The sequence below is a fragment of the Hordeum vulgare genome, chromosome 5H, assembly GCF_904849725.1.
Source record: "Hordeum vulgare subsp. vulgare chromosome 5H, MorexV3_pseudomolecules_assembly, whole genome shotgun sequence".
Lineage (NCBI taxonomy): Eukaryota > Viridiplantae > Streptophyta > Magnoliopsida > Poales > Poaceae > Hordeum > Hordeum vulgare.
In genome coordinates, this window is record NC_058522.1 from 13,617,470 (window position 1) to 13,635,620 (window position 18,151).

Consider the following 18,151-nt stretch of genomic DNA (forward strand, 5'->3'; position numbering starts at 1 on the left):
ATGGTTGCGCATGGAGCCTCTGTTTTCCGTCCTCTATGCCTATGAATAAGAAAAAAAAAATCAAATACTCCCTCCGTCCCAAAATAACTGTCTCAACTTTATACTAGCTCTAGTATAAAGTTATACTAAGCTTAAGACACTTATTTTGGGACAGAGGGAGTATCACGTTGATACTTTGTCGAGGTGGAAAATTTTGAGGCAAACGAGAAAATCAAATTTGTGCATTGTGAGTAGTGAATGTATATGTGCTGTTCAGAGGCTTCGATTTTTTGTTCTTTCGACAGAACGACTGCGTCCGTATTGTTGCAACAATTTTTGCAGAACATTATGATTGAATGTTCATATCAATTTTTCATAGATGCTCATATATCATGACGCTAAATTATTTGATGGATGCAATAAGAAAAACACACGTAATGCTGCTCCTTACTAAGGGCGTTTTCAACGCCCACCCACAAATTTGCTCGGGTATATGTATGCGGACAAGGGGGACAGTGCGCGGACACAAATGTCGGAGATTGTCGTCCAACGTTTTTCGCATACATTTCAAACAACTTTTCAAATAACCAGATAGAGTTCTTGCAAACACAACAGAATTCATTCACGTTCGGCGCTGGTCCTTTGTTAGAGTAATGTTTATGTCAACCAATTCTGTTTAATTGCTCAATTAATCAAGTGCGGGCTGCTGGAATTTAACTGTTTTAGGCCGGTCCAATGACTATTTTCAAAATTCCTAATAAATCCTAGTGGCCCACTTAGCCCATTCGTACAAGGCAAGAGGTGAAACTAAAGTTTAATCTCGCATTGCTAGTTTGGTAGGAGAAGGGTGTTTTCACACATGTATGAGCGTTAGAACAAGAGAGACATGCACCTCCGCCTCCGCCCGCCTTGCCACGACGCGGGTTGCGAGAATGAGCCAAGCCTTCAGATGCTACTTGCATACTCTTTATATGGTCGCATGTCTTGTCTTATACTCCCCCGTTCCTAAATATAAGGTGTATTATTTTTTCAAAAAGTCAAAATTCTCTTAACTTTGACCAACTTTATAGAGAAAAATATCAATGTGTAGAATATCAAATCGCACTGATTCTAGATTGAGCGTGTCTAACAGGAAAACTGACTGGTGGGACCCGTCTGTTCAGGTTGATGTGGCAAAGACTTATCCTAGTCAATGTTTGACTTGCTCAGGTGGATGAGGGTCCCACCTGTCAGCCACACCTCTTGTCTTCTCTCTCATCTCCTTCTTCCTGTTCATAGGAGCGCTGTCCGTGGAAGAACAACGGCGGCGGTTGACCCTTCTCGCTCCGACGAGGCCAAACCACCGTGAGCTCGCACCCCTACCAGCTCTGGTGAGGTCGAGCCCTGCCTGCTCCGACGAGGTCGAGCCCTGCCTGCTCCGACGAGTCCAAACCCCACCCGCTACGGCCAATCTGAACCCCCGGGTGCCCGCGCCCCTGCCCACTCCAACTAGGTGGAATCCCCGCGTGTCTGCACCCTTGCTAACTCCGGCGAGGCAGAGGCCTCGCGTTCCTGTGCCTTTGGAAGCTCCGACGAAGTCGAGCCCCCGCCCGCCCGCACCCCTGCCAGCTCCGGTGAGATTGAGCCCCTGCCCGCCCGCATCCCTACCAGATCCAGCGAGGTCGAGCCCCCCCACGCCCGCTCCATCAAGCTCGAGGCACAGCTTGCCTACCCGCCCTGACAGGTGCGCCGCGTGGTCAGTCACTGCAACGGTACTGCAGCTCAGCATCGATCGGCGTTGCGTCGCCGAGTTCGGTGTTGTATGGAAGGAGGCAGCGCACCACGGTGCCTTAAGGGGTGGATCTGATGGCCGATGGCTGGATCCGACGGCTCGTGCACTGGGAGCTCGTAGGACAACGCCGGCATGTCAGGTGAGTTGGCCGGAGCAGGCGTCGGTGGAAGGCCGAGCACAGGGAGAGCAATTTACTCGCCGGGGAAGATGAAGAAAGAAAAAAGGTTAGAATACTTGAGTCAGTGACAGGTGGGTCCATTGTCCAACTCAACATGTTATCCACGCAAGCACACCACATCAGCCTGACAGGTGGGTCCAACTTGTCAGTTTCGCTGTTAGAACGAGCTAATGCAAGAATTAGTGCGATTTGTTATCCACTTGATGCAGAAGTGGTGGTCTTTTGTGATGTTTGGCAAAAGTGATGGTTTTGGATTACCCTTGCCAAAATTGTGGTCGTTTTGAGCAATTTAGAGTATTCGAACACACGCAATTGACCTTGTAGGTCTTTGCCATTTTTAATGCTGGAAAATGTTTCTATAGGAGGCCTGAATACAAGTAAACAAGGGGTGTATTTTTTTCATTTTTAAGAAACAGAGGGGGTGTATATATTCTATGATGGCAACATGTATAAACATCAAGAGTCACTTAGCAACCTGGTGGATGCAAATTTCAATGAAATGCCTGTTGATCGAGGCTAACAGAGATAGGGAGGAAGATGCCGTGCGTGCACTACAGCACTAGTAGCTTGTAGCTACTCCATCGTCGTACAGTATAAAAACAATTTTCAAGCTATGCTTGTTTGGAAAACGGTTTTATATTGTGAGAAAGAAGTAGTATATATCTAGGAGAGATTGCTAGTAGAGATAGAGAGAAGAAATAAGAGAAAAGTGAGCGCATGACATGAACAACAACCAGACAAGCTGATGATCTACTTTATATCAGGAATTAAGCATATATAGCTAGACCTAGAAGAGAGAACCACACGCTGCGCGCACGTCCACGACGTTGATCGTTACTGTGTACGAGTCAAATCCAAAGATAATACTAAATCAAAGATAAGATAAGATGCCTCCATCGTGCACAATTCTACTGGTATTTCCTTTCCTTCTGGAACCGAAATGAACCGAAATACTATACGCGTGGGCATTGTCAAGAGCACGTCACTGGTAGAAAAAAGCCTATAATCCCGGTTTGGTTGGGCCATTAGTTCCGAACCGGGACTAATGTTAGCCCCGGTTCGGCTTCGAACCGGGGCTAATGCTCCTCCTGGTGACGGGGCTTGGAACGAGGGGGGAGGGGTATTAGTCCCTGTTCGTATTACGAACTGGGACTATTTCTTCGCTGCTTTTTTTAGCATTTTTAGGGTTTAGGGTTTTACACTAAATTGGATGGGGCTATTTTGTTGCTCCCTATTTTCTCATTTATTTGTTTTGGGCACTTTTTAATTCTTGTTTTGCACTAAATTGGATGGTACATACACATCAATAAAGGAACAACTATATTGCACATCATCGTCATGAATATATTACACCATCTCATCCGTCGTGCTTTGTCGAACATATTACAAAATGTAGACATGAGTTACACATGCACATATGCATCTCTTTTACACTTTAACATTTCCTCTTGAATTGCTCGTACACGTTCCTGTGGTAGAAGACCACCCCACAATCGTTCGATCTAATTTAAAGAAGGGGTCAATATATATCAATAAAACCGAACACAATTGATGGTAATAAAATAAAGTTGTGAGTATTGTTTATCGTACTTCAATTTTTTTATGTCTCGGTTTTTGCCCGTCTCATGGGTCGTCTGGAGAATGAACTCGTAAACATAGTATCCACATCAATTGTTCCCCTGTTCTTGCCTCAATCACTTTACGAGAACAAAGTTCAATCAAAAACACAATCAAGAATGATAATGATATTGAAACTAGAATAAAGAGGTGCGCGGATCTACCTAGTAGTTACTTACATTCAATTGTCTAAATGTAAGCTCTGACTTCCAAACACCCCGAGCCTTGGCGGTGAACCGTCTTCAAGGCCTGCCAAGAAAAGAAAATGAATAAAAGAGTTCTATATTAATTCCTTGCTATCAAGAAATGAACGAAAAGTTGCCGATATAGTGTCATAATGATTGAAATTACCTCTTGAGGCATTCCTGCATGTTCGCCCATTCAGCAAGGGATGTGCGTTTCGGGTCCATGACTTTTACCAAGCCCTCGTCAGGTACAATGATTAACAGAATGAAGTGAAACCTGCGCACGCATAACGAGTCAATTATACACTTATAATAACATCGAGTAAGCGAAAATAGAATGTGTGTAGTAACACTCACTTGAAGTTGTAAGGAAATAGTATTTCCCTTTTGGTAGTGGAAAACCTTAACTCTTGTACCAAGTTATTCTCTATCTCGCGGGGATTCATTGCGAGACTTTGGTGATGAATGAAATATGGGTCAATGAATCCAATGCCATAGATTTGTCCTCTTTTGCATTCGAGAATCTTCATTCTGCAAAGTTAATATAGTGATGAGTAAGATTATACATGCAAGAACGAGCTGAGTAAGACTTAATGACATAAATTAATAATACTTGCAAACAACCGGCACTGATGATAGATTTGTCGATGATGTCTTGTTTGTATAACTGAAATAATTCATCGAATTCAATCATTAGCACGCTATATCCATGCCCAAAATGCTCGTTTTTATATGCACAGTAGATCCAGCTTTGCTGTTCAGCACATGCTCGCATGTACCAGCCATGAAATCTTCACATTTTTGTTGGTAGCTCATTGACTAACTCAGGTTTGACGAGAGGAGCCCCGTATTGGTACACGTATGTTATGTTAGCGAATTCCTGCATATGGTTTATGTACTCATCAATAGACATGCCAACAGCCTTGGTCGCTTCTCCGTATATTGCAACAAACTCCGGATCGATACCGGCTGTTTCATCATTCCTCCGCTCGACCGCAGCTCCGCTCGAGCACACCTTTGTATCGGAATACACTTTGAGCGGGGGGCACGATTGGTTTTTCTGTTGTCCGAGCTGAGCAACTGATTTTCCACTGGACTTATTACTCTTCAACCGCTGCTTTTTTGCCTGAGCCCACTTGAGAATAGAGCGTTCATAGTCTGCTGGCAACAGTGGCGGGGGATCTGCAAGGGTTTTCAGCATTTTCACGCACGTGGCGTGCTCTTGTGTGGTGACCGGGAACTCTGGCTCTTTCGGCTTCTTCTTGTTAGCCGTGTCAATCTTCCACTGTTGATGCTGGGTGTCTGCCCTCTTAATATTGTCCTCTCCAGTATAGTCCCAAGGTCTCTTCTCCATATCCTTATGAAGTACTTTTGGGAGGAGCGACAACTTACGTTTCGGTGATCGGAACCCCTTTCTACCGCCACTATTAGTGGTGGTACGTTTCCGCTTTTTGCTCTGATCCTTAGTGGACGGAGACGGCTGATGCGGCGGTGGAGACGGTTGCACTGGAGACTGGTGAGGCGGCGAAGACGACGGTTGCGCTGGACACTGGTGAGGCGGCGAAGACGACGGTTGCGCTGGAGACTGGTGAGGTGGAGGTGAAGAATTATTGCTGCTCTGAGGAGTCGGTGGCCTTGGCGGCCAATTTGGAAGCAAGATGTCCTCCTTTGGCCATACAACGGTTTGTTTCTTGACTTCTCCAAGTTGAGTCAAATTCCAGTCTTCACCTACAGGGTGGTCGAGCTTCAGCTCCTCATAATCTTTCATCACTTCATCCACCGCGACGACAGCGTACCCTTCTGGAACCGGAGAGCAATGCCAAGTTGGATTATGTTCAATTGGTATGGCCATGCTCACCGCCACCGTCAACCTTAAGTTAGCAACTTTCACCTTTAGCTCACAAGGTGTGCTCTCTGTGATATCATCCACTCGGTAGCGACGAGGAGGATCCGTCGTCAGTGCATTATCACCATCATCCTGGAGCTGCGTGGAAGCGACACTGCTTTTCCGATTCGATGCAGCTTCTATCATGAGCCGCTACCTTGCTGTCTGTTGATTTGATCCTGCTGCAACCGCTTTACTGCTTCTTCTAGATTACGTAGCCGGTCTTCCTCATCCGCTTTATCACGTGCCTCCTTTTCCTTTCTCCTATGATGGCTTCTATCGGGAAATCTCTTCCTTTCCTTGGAAAACGCAAGCATCCACGGCGGGGAGCCTGGTAAGCCTCGTGCTCGCCCTTTGTGTTCATCATTCCCAAGGGCGCGCGTGAGCTCGTCGTTCTCTCTATCGGGAACGAACCGTCCCTCTTCAACATCCTGTACTGCACGTCTAATGTCATCAATGGGTGATACGTCTCCATCGTATCTACTTTTTCAAACTCTTTTGCCCTTGTTTTGGACTCTAATTTGCATGATTTGAATGGAACTAACCCGGACTGACACTGTTTTCAGCAGAATTGCCTTGGTGTTATTTTTGTGCAGAAATCAAAGTTCTCCAAACGTCCTAAAAATTTACGGGGAGGAGTTTTGGAAAATAAGAAAAATATCTGCGCCAAGTTCCACCTCAGGGGGTGGGCCAGTGGGCCACAAGCCCTGGCTCCGCCACCACCCCCTGGTGGCGGTGGGCAGGCTTGTGGGGCCCACACGGCTCTGCCTCCCCCAACTCCAGCTCTATAAGATCCCTTTCGTCCCAGAAAAAATGAAGAGATAAGTTTTCGTCGCGTTTTCGATACGGAGGCGCCGCCACCACCTGTTCTTCATCTAGAGGGCAGATCTGGAGTCCGTCTTGGGCTCCGGAGAGGGGAAATCGTCGCCATCGTCATCATCAACCTTCTTCCCTCTCCAATTCCATGAAGCTCTTCGTCGTTCGTGAGTAATCTATTCGTAGGCTCGCTGGGCGGTGATGAGTAGGATGAGATCTATCATGTAATCGAGTTAGTTTTGATGGGGATTGATCCCTAGTATCCACTATGTTCTGAGATTGATGTTGCTACTAGTTTGCCAAGCTTAATGCTTGTCACTAGGGCCCGAGTGCCATGATTTCAGATCTGAAATTATTATGTTGTCACCAATATATTTGTGTTTTAGATCCGATCTTGCAAGTTGTAGTTACCTACTATGTGTTATGATCCGGCAACCCCGGAGTGACAATAACCGGAACCACTCCCGGTGATGACCATAGTTTGAGGAGTTCATGTGTTCACCAAGTGCTAATGCGTTGGTCCGGTTCTTTATTAAAAGGAGAACCTTAATATCCCGTAGTTTCCTTTTGGACCCCGCTGCCACGGGAGGGATGGACAATGGATGTCATGCAAGTTCTTTTCCCTAAGCACGTATGACGACACACGGAATGCATGCCTACATCACATTGACGAACGAGAGCTAGCCACATATCTCTCCGTGTTATAGTTGTTGCATGATGAATATCATCCAAACAAATCACTGACCCATTGCCTACGAGTTTGTCCTACTGCTGTTACTTGTCTTGCTCTGCTGCTGCTGCTACTACCGTTGCTACTGCTGTTACTTGTCTTGCTCTGCTGCTGCTGCTACTGTTGCTACTACTGTCGCTTGCTACTGTTGCTACTTGCTACTGCTGTCACTACTGCTGTTCCTTGCCGCTGCTATTGCTCGTTACACTGCTGCTACCTGCTACAATCTTGATTCGCTGATCGTTGACGGGAACTGACAATTTCCGTCAACGAGGCAACTTGGCGCCATTGATACAATCGTTAGGAATAGTCTGCCGTCAACAGATCATTTCTGACACCGTTGTTATCATACTACTTTGCTACTGATACTTTGCTTGCAGATACTAATCTTTTAGGTGTGGTTGAATCTGACATATTCAGCTGCTAATACTTGAGAGTATCCTCTCACCTCCTGAGTGGTAAACCAACAAATTTGGGTTGAATACTCTACCCTCGAAAACTGCTGCGAACCCACGCGCCGGTGGGCCATCAACAACATTCTTCTAGTTCCGTTGCCGGGGAGTGCTAGCAGCATTCTTCTAGTGCCGTTGCAGGGGAAGGTTTGTTGTCATCAACATTCGTCTAGCCATCGCCAGAGATTGCAATCAACATTTTTCTGGCGCCATTGCGGGGAAGGCATTGCTATATTCTCTGAGTCACTTGGGATTTATATCTGCTGATCACTATGAAGAATCTGAAGGATCCGAAGACCGAAGTCTTGCCCTCAACTACGAGGTGAGGTAAGGAATTGCCATCTAGCTCTGCACTTGATTCACCTTCAGTTATGAGTAAGTTTGCGACATCACCTCCTGCTAGAAATCTTGATATGTCGCCTGTGCTTGATGATGCTTGTGATGCTACTGCTAGAGATGCTATGCTTGATACTATGCCTGATACTGCTAGAGATGCTATGCTTGATACTATGCCTGATACTGCTAGAGATGCTATGCTTGATACTATGCCTGATGATACTATGCTTGATACTATGCCTGATACTGCTAGAGATGCTATGCTTGATACTGCTTTGCCTGATGATGCTAGAGATGCTATTTTGCCTGATGATGCTATGCTTGATACTGCTAGAGATACTCCTTTGCCTGATGTTCCACTAGGAGTGTTCCTTGATGCTCATATTGCTAGAGTTACTGCCAATGCTCGTGATGCTTCTGAAACTGCCGATACTATTGAGATAGAACCTGCTTTTGCTCCTGCTAGATCTAGCTCTCCTAGATATGAATTGCCTGATATACCTGAGGGTTACGTTATGGAGGGAGAGATAGCTGAGGATTTTCTTGCGTGTAAGGATGCCTATGACGCTGAGAAATTACTTCTCAAGTGGAAGGAAAAATCTCAGGAAGCTAGGATGAAAAATGACCCGAAGTTCGCCACTTCGCCTATCTTTGTCACCGATAAGGATTATGAATTCTCTGTCGCCCTGAGATAATCTCTCTAGTAGAATCTGATCCTTTTCACGGTTATGAGTCTGAGACGGTCATAGCCCATCTTGCCAAACTATCCGAAATGGCCAACCTTTTCACTAATGAGGAGAAGATCCGCCACTACTATATCCTTAAGTTGTTTCCTTTCTCTCTAAAAGATGACGCTAAAGCCTGGTTCACCTCTCTTGCTCTTGCATGTGTGCGTAGTCCCCAGGAGATGGTCTATTACTTCTATGAGAAATATTTCCCTGCCCATAAGAAGCAAGTTGCCTTACAAGAAATATACAACTTTGCTCAACTCCAAGAAGAGAGTCTTCCACAAGCTTGGGGGAGGCTCGTCCAGCTACAGAATGCTTTGCCTGATCACCCTCTTAAGAAGAACGAGATACTTGATATCCTCTATAATGGACTTACCGATGCCTCTAGAGACCACCTAGATAGTTGTGCCGGTTGTGTTTTTAGGGAACGAACTGTAGAACAAGCCGAGACCCTACTGAATAACCTCTTGATCAACGATAATGCTTGGACTATTCCCGAACCACCTCCTAAGCCAACTCCTAAGAAAAGAGGTATTCTATTCCTCAGTCCCGAAGATATGCAAGAAGCCAAGAAATCTATGCAAGAGAAAGGCATTAGATCTGAAGATGTCAAAAATCTACCACCTATCGAAGAGATCCATGGTCTCGATAACCCGATACAGGTAGTGGAAGTGAATTCTCTGCGTAGGTTTGATGAGAGTGATATTCCTTTTGATAAACCTACTAGCCTATGCTTTGATGAATTTGACAACTTTGTCGCCAAACAACAGAGTTTCAATGATTATGTTAGCAGACATTTGGAACAAAGTACTCGTATGCTTAGCCATTTAAGTGCTTCTGTAGACAGAAATGTCAATGATCTGAAGCTTCTGAGTAAACATGCCTCTATGGTTACTACTCAGGTAGAACAAGTACTTAAAGCTTAGAATGACCTGCTCAATGAATTAAATGACAACTCTGTCAGAGTCATTACTAGAGGAGGCAAAATGACTCAGGAACCTTTGTATCCTGCAGGTCATCCTAAGAGAATTGATCAAGATTCTCGAGGAATCAATGCTGATACACCTAGTCATCCTAAGGAGAAGAAGAAGGATGATAGAAACCTGCACGCCAGTTCACCAAATACTGTCACACCTGAAGAACCTAATGATATTTCAGCGTCTGATGCAGAAACACAATCAGGTGATGAACATGAACCTGGTGACAATATGGAGAGTGATGTTCATAATAATGCTCAACCTAGCCATGACGAGGATGTGGAGATTGAACCTACGGTTAATCAGGTTTGTTGTCATCAGCATTCGTCTAGCCATCGCCAGAGATTGCAATCAATGGGTAGGGTATTATTTTTTGTGTATTTGGTTATATATTGCCTTCCCTTCTTCGTCCAACAAGCCCCCATGCCCGTAAAAGCAGTTTCTTCCCCGTTCAAGCCATCTTAAGGGCTCTGGAGTGATATTTTTTCCAGAAATGATGCCTCAAGTGCTTCCCATGTAGCCATGTTACCACCGTAGCCACCAGGCCCCATAATATGGTGGTACTTCTTCTTACCTGCATTCGTCTTATTTATTGCAGACTTTTTCAAGGCGTCCTCCGATTTCTTGTACGCCACAAATTCGGCCCAGAAGTCTTTTATCTTCTCATAGCCGTGATCATAATCTGGAGTCTTATCTTTCAAGATAAATTCCCGGTGCAATCTTTTTTTCCAGCCCCTAAATAGATCGGCCATCTTCTTAAGAGCCCACTCCTTGACTTTTTTCTCTAGGGCCTCTTTTCGCCTATTCATTTCCTCCTCATTTGGCTCCTCCTCATATGGATCCACCTCTGGTGCAGGAAGGGTGAAATGAAGCATGAGCTTTCTCCAACGGTTTTCTTTGGCTGCTATGCCAACATATGAGACTCCTTCCTCCCTTGGCTTAATCCATTCTCGAGTGGTGATAGGGATGTGGTCCCTAACAACAACTCTGCATGCCTTCACAAACTTCTGCTTTACATCTGTGGGAGCAATTGGTTGCCCGACATTTGAGACTATTTCGATCATGTACCTCTCACCGTCATCCAACTTCTTGGTTGGGCCTCGTTTCGTCCGTACTGAAGTTTTGCTCGATCCGGAGGGCTAAAAGAAAGAGCGTTAATATATGTATATAATAGAGGATTACTTTATTAATATATATGTGTGTTAGAAATATGCCCTAGAGGCAATAATAAATTGGTTATTATTATATTTCCGTATTCATGATAATCGTTTATTATCCATGCTGGAATTGTATTGATTGGAAACTCAAATACATGTGTGGATAGATAGACAACACACTGTCCCTAGTGAGCCTCTAGTTGACTAGCTCGTTGATCAAAGATGGTCAAGGTTTCCTGACCATAGACAAGTGTTGTCACTTGATAACGGGATCACATCATTGGGAGAATGATGTGATGGACAAGATCCAAAACTATGAACGTAGCATATGATTGTGTCAGTTTATTGCTATTGTTTTCTGCATGTCAATGTATCTGTTCCTATGACCATGATATCATGCAACTCCTGGACACCGGAGGAATACCTTGTGGGTTATCAAACGTCGCAACGTAACTGGGTGACTATAAAGGTGCTCTATAGGTATCTCGAAAGGTGTCTGTTGGGTTGGCATGGATCAAGACTGCGATTTGTCACTCCGTGTGACGGAGAGGTATCTCGGGGCCCACTCGGTAATACAACATCAGAACAAGCCTTGCAAGCAATGTGACTAAGGAGTTAGTTACTGGATCTTGTATTACAGAACGAGTAAAGAGACTTGCCGGTAACGAGATTGAACTAGGTATGGAGATACCGACGATCAAATCTCGGGCAAGTAACATACCGAAGGACAAAGGGAACAACATACGGGATTAACTGAATCCTTGACAGAGAGGTTCAACCGATAGAGATCTTCGTAGAATATGTGTGAGCCAATATGGACATCCAGGTCCCGCTATTGTTTATTGACCGGAGAGTGTCTTAGGTCATGTCTGCATAGTTCTCGAACCGCAGGGTCTGCACACTTAAGGTTCGGTGACGTTTCGGTATAGTTGAGTTATAGGTGTTGGTGACCTAAGGTTGTTCGGAGTCCCGGATGAGATCCCGGACGTCACGAGGAGCTCCGGAATGGTCCGGAGGTAAAGATTGATATATAGGAAGTCCTGTTTTGGTCACCGGAAAAGTTTCGGGCTCATCGGTAGTGTACCGGGAGTGCCGGGAGGGGTGCCAGGGACCATCGGGAGGGGTGTCACGCCCCAAGGGGCCTCATGAGATGTGGGAAGAGATAAACCAGCCCTTAGTGGACTGGAATAAGTTCCCACTAAGGCCCATAAGGTTTGAGAAGGAAAAAACACAAGGTGAAAAGAGTTTCCAAGTGGAAAGGAGGAATCCTACTCCAAATAGGATTGGAGGAGGACTCCTCCTCTCCTCCTTGCGCAAGGGAAGAAAGGGCTTCCCTAGGGATCAGCCCTCTCCCTCCTCTCCTCCTATATATACTAAGGGTTTTGAGGGTTTTAGAAACAACAGAAAACAACCACATGTTTCCCTCTCTCTCTAGATCCGTTTCTCCTCTAGTTTCAGCGGTGCTTAGGCGAAGCCCTGCTGGAATAGCACCACCACCACCACCACCATGCCGTCGTGCTGGAGAACTCATCTACATCTCCATCCCCTCTTGCTGGATCAAAAAGGTGGAGATCGTCATCGAGTTGTACGTGTGCTGAACGCAGTGGTGCCGTCCGTTCGGCACTAGATCGGGAAGGATCGTGATGGGATCGCGGGACGGATCGTGATGAGATCGCGGGGCGGGCTGTGATTTGGATCGCGAAGATGTTCCACTACATCAACCGTGTTACATACGCTTCCGCTTAGCGATCTACAAGGGTATGTAGATTCACTATCCCCTCTCGTGGATGATCAGCACCATGGATAGGTATTGCGTGTGCGTAGGAAATTTTTTGTTTCCCATGCAACGTTCCCCAACAGTGGCATCATGAGCTAGGTTCATGAGTATATGATATCTCGAGTAGAACACAAAAGAGTTTGTGGGCGTTGATATTTTCTCGATTCGGCGGTATTGTTGGATTGAAGCGGCCTGGACCAACCTTACTCGTACGCTTACGAGAGACTGGTTTCATCGACTAACATGCAACTTGTTGCATAAAGATGATTGGCGGGTGTCTGTTTCTTCAACTTTAGTTGAATTGGATTTGACCGATGCGGTCCTTGGAGAAGGTTAAATAGCAATTTGCAGATCACCGTTGTGGCTTTGCGTAAGTAAGATGCGATCATACTAGATACCCATAGCAGCCACATAAAACACGCAACAACAAATTAGAGGACGTCCAACTTGTTTTTGCAGGGTATGCATGTGATGTGATATGGCAAAAGACATGATATGATATATTGGATGCATGAGATGATCATGTTGTAATAGATAAATATCGACTTGCACATCGATGCTACGGCAACCGGCAGGAGCCATAGGGTTGTCTTTAAACTAACGTTTGTGCTTGCAGATGCGTTTACTATATTGCTAGGTAGTAGCTTTAGTAGTAATAGCATAGATAGCATGACAACCTCGATGGCGGCATAATGATGGAGATCATGGTGTGGCGCCGGCGACGATGAAGATCATGTCGGTGCTTTGGTGATGGATATCAAAAAGGAGATCATGGGCATATCATGTCACTTATGATTTGCATGTGATGTTAATCCTTTTATGGACCTTATTTTGCTTAGAACGACGGTAGCATTATAAGGTGATCCCTCACTAAAATTTCAAGATAAAAGTGTGTTCTCCCCGACTGTGCACCGTTGCGACACTTCGTCGTTTCGAGACACCACGCGATGATCGGGTGTGATAGACTCAACGTTCACATACAACGGGTGCAAAACAGTTGCACACGCGGAACACTCAGGTTAAACTTGACGAGCCTAGCATGTACAGACACGGCCTCGGAACACAAGAGACCGAAAGGTCGAGCATGAATCATATAGTTGATATGATCAACATGGAGATGTTCAACACTGAAACTATACTCAACTCACGTGATGATCGGACTTGAGTTAGTGGATTTGGATCATGCGCCACTCGAATGACTAGAGGGATGTCTATTTGAGTGGGAGTTATCAGTAATATGATTGGTTAAACTCAATTATCATGAACATAGTCAAAAGGTCTTTGCAAATTATGTTGTAGGTTGCGCTGTAGCTCTATTGTTTTTGATATGTTCCTAGAGAATATTTAGTTGAAAGATGATAGTAGCAATTATGCGGACTGGATCCATAAACTGAGGATTGTCCTCATTGCTACGCAGAAGGCTTATGTCCTTAATGCACCGCTCGGTGTGCTGAACCTCAAGCGTCGTCTGTGGATGTTGCGAACATCTGACATACACGTTTTGTTTTGATGACTACGTGATAGTTCAGTGCATAATGCTTAACGGCTTAGAATTAAGGCACCGAAGACGTTCTGAACGTCACGGAACATATGAGATGTTCCAAGAGATGAAATTAGCATTTCATGCTCATCCCTTGTTGAGGGGTATGAGACCTCCCACAAGATTCTTTGTCTACAAAGTAAGGGAGAAAAGCTCAATCGTTGAGCACGTGCTCAGATTGTCTGAGTGTTGGGGAACGTTGCAAGGGAAACAAAAATTTTCCTATGCACACGAAGACCTATCATGGTGATGTCCATCTACAAGAGGAGATTTGGATCTACGTACCCTTGTAGATCGCACAGCAGGAAGCGTTAAGAAACGCGGTTAATGTAGTGGAACGTCCTCACGTCCCTCGATCCGCCCCACGAACCGTCCCGCGATCCGTCCCACGATCTGTTCCGATCTAGTGCCGAACGGACGGCACCTCCGCGTTTAGCACACGTACAGCTCGACGATGATCTCGGCCTTCTTGATCCAGCAAGCAAGACAGAGAAGTAGATGAGTTCTCCGGCAGCGTGACGGCACTCCGGTGGTGGTGATGATCTACTCTTGCAGTTCTCCACCCGAGCTCCGCAGAAATCCGATCTAGAGGTGGAACTATGTGGTTTAGGGTTGAGTTGCACGTGGCAAAAGTTGTCTCAAATCAACCCTAAAAGACCACTATATATAGGAGGGAGGGGGAGGATGCTTGCCTTGAGGGCCAAGCCCTCAAGGGTGCGCCGGCCAAGGGGGAGGTGGACTCCCACCCCAATTCGGTTTGGGGGAAGGAGTCCACTCCTTCCTTCCCACCTCCCCTTTTCCTTTTCCCTTTTTCTTTTCTTTGGTATTTTCTTATGTGGTGCCATGGGCCCCTTGGGATGACTCCACCAGCCCACTAGGGACTTGTGGCGCCACCCTATGGCCTTGGGCTCACTCCCGGGTGGGTTGGCCCCTCCCGGTGAACTCCCGGAACCCATTCGTCACTCCCGGTACATTCCCGGAATTGCCCGAAACTTTCCGGTAACAAAATGAAACCATCATATATATCAATCTTCATTTCTGGACCATTCAGGAAACCATCGTGACGTCCATGATCTCATCCGGGACTCTGAACAACATTCGGTAACCACACATATAACTCAACTATACTAAAACATTGCCGAACCTTATGTGTGCAGACCCTGCGGGTTCGAGAACTATGTAGACATGCCCCGAGGTACTCCTCGGTCAATATCCAATAGCGGGACCTGGATGCCCATATTGGATCCTACATATTCTCCGAAGATCTTATCGGTTGAACCTCTGTGTCAAGGATTCATATAATCCCGTATGTCCATTCCCTTTGTCCTTCGGTATGTTACTTGCCCGAGATTTGATCGTTGGTATCCGCATACCTATTTCAATCTCGTTACCGACAAGTCTCTTTACTCGTTCCGTAATACAAGATCATGTGACTTACACTTAGTCACATTGCTTGCAAGGCTTGTGTGTGATGTTGTATTACCGAGTGGGCCCCGAGATACCTTTCCGTCACACAGAGTGACAAATCCCAGTCTTGATCCATATTAACTCAACGGACACCTTCGGAGATACCTGTAAAACACCTTTATAGTCACCCAGTTACGTTGTGACGTTTGATGCACACCAGGTACTCCTCAGGTGCCAGTGAGTTCTATGATCTCATGGTCATAGGAATAAATACTTGACACGCAGAAAACAATAGGAATAAAACGACACGATCAATATGCTACTGTTAGAGCATATATCTCCATATGTGGTTTTGGTAATTGATGACAATTCCTATGGACTAATGGTTGCCTTAAGTTATATTTATAGGATTTGTCCATAGGCACTTCTTGAAGTCCATCTGTTGGGTTCAAGGAGTTTATATGATGACCAAGGTGGTATTCAAGGTATTATCCAAAGAATGGTCATAGAGACACATGGTTGATCAAGATCTCAGACAAAGAGTAAATCAAGATGATCAACACACAAAGCGTACAAGATGTACCGAGAGGGATCAAGTGATCCCATGGTATGGTAAGCATTGTCCATTACATGTTTGTGTACTAACCCATGGTCTTCGTGAGAGTTCTATGTGGGGGTTAGGTGTGTTTCCATGGGCTTGCGTCAAAGGGAAGATCTCATACAACCCATGAAGTATGACGTCAAGTTGTGATCGTCATCAAGATTGCGATGTGCAAGTTCAAGTGGATCAACACGAAGATATCATGCTTGAAGCTTGCCATCCATTGTGGTGGCAATGGACTTGTGAAGATATGCTGAAGAGTGGCTCACCCATAGTGAGTATGGGGGAGCAATCAATTAGTCTTCATCAAGCCAACGCAATCAAGAAAGGTGGTCCATCTTGAGGAAGCCAAGATCATCATCATCTAGCTCAAGAGGACGAAGTGCAAGGTATAGGTTTGCCCTTGATAGGTTTTCTGTTTAGGATAGATTGCTATACTATCAAGGGGGGCTCTCAAGTGAGTAGCTTGATCGTATCGTTCGCTGAGAGCTCAAACCATTTGCATCCTTGCATCATACTTCTTGGTTCTTGTTTGGTGTTTCTCTTTGTGAGTTTTAGAGCTTATGGTCATCTTCGTGACAAGCTCGAGTTCATCGAAGACGGAGTCCATATGCATCTACTATGATGTTTTCGATGTTGGAGTTTTTGCCAGTTCTTCATTCATAGAGGACTCACATCTCTATATCATTGGCATTTTCATATCTTCATGGTCTTAAGTTTGGATATATTCGCTGTTTGGATAGCTCTTGTCGTCCTGAATCCAACAAGCTTGGGTTTGCTCGATTCGGAGCTCGTATGCGAAAGTTATGGCTGTTTCAGTGGCGAGCGGTAGTACCGCTGGACCTAGCGTAGTACCGCTAGAGTTGGCGGTAGTACCGCTGGCCCTAGCGGTAGTACCGCTGGCTGGCGGTAGTACCGCCCCTGGTCAGCGGTAGTACCGCTCCAGGAGCTAAGTACCGCCTGCCTAGTGGTTGTTCGTGGACGGACCTTTTTGCGAAGACTTTTTTGGCGGTGGTAGTGCCTTTGCACTACCAGGGGCCCAGCGGTAGTACCGCTGCAGCCAGCGGTAGTACCACTACAGCCAGCGGTAGTACCGCTGGAGCTCGGGCAGAGAGTGGGGGTAACGGTCTGATTCCTTCCCCCACTATATAAAGGGGGTCTTCTTCCCCCTTGGCTTTATCCATCCATTGAGCTCTTGTTCTACCTCCATTGTTGACATTCTTAGAGCTTGCTAACTCTCAATCCCTCCAATGATTCTTGCTTGTTCTTGAGGGAAAAGAGAGAGGAGATCTAGATCCACATCTCCACCAATCACTTTCTCCTCTATGTGAGGGGAACCCCTTGGATCTAGATCTTGGAGTTCTTTGTGAGCTCCTTGTTCTTCCTCTCATATTTCTCCATAGCTTTTGTTGTTGTGGAGGGATTTGAGTGTGAGGGACTTGACCACTTCGTGTGTTCTTGCCATTGCATTAGTTGCATCGGTTTGAGTTCTCCACGGTGATACGTGGAAGTGAGAAGTTGAGAAGCTTACTACCTTTGGTACTTAGTACCCTAGATATTGTTCTTCGTGGATGCTTTGGCATCCTAGAAGCTTGGTGGTGTCTCGGAGCTCAATCATTGTGGTGTGAAGCTCCGGGCAAGCGTCGGGGCCTCCAATTAGGTTGTGGAGATAGCCCCGAGCAATTTGTACGGGTATCGGTAACCGCCCCAAGGGTTGCCACGTGTACGGGTTCGGTGACCGCCCCCAAGGTTTGCCATTTGTACGGGTTCGGTGACCGCCCTCAAGGGTCCCTTAGTGGAATCACGGCATCTTGCATTGTGCGAGGGCGTGAGGAGATTACGGTGGCCTTAGTGGCATCTTGGGGAGCATTGTGCCTCCACACCGCTCTAACGGAGATTAGCATCCGCAAGGGTGTGAACTTCGGGATACATCATCGTCTCCCCGTGCCTCGGTTATCTCTTACCCGAACCCTTTACTTATGCACTTTACTTTGTGATAGACATATTGTTTATTG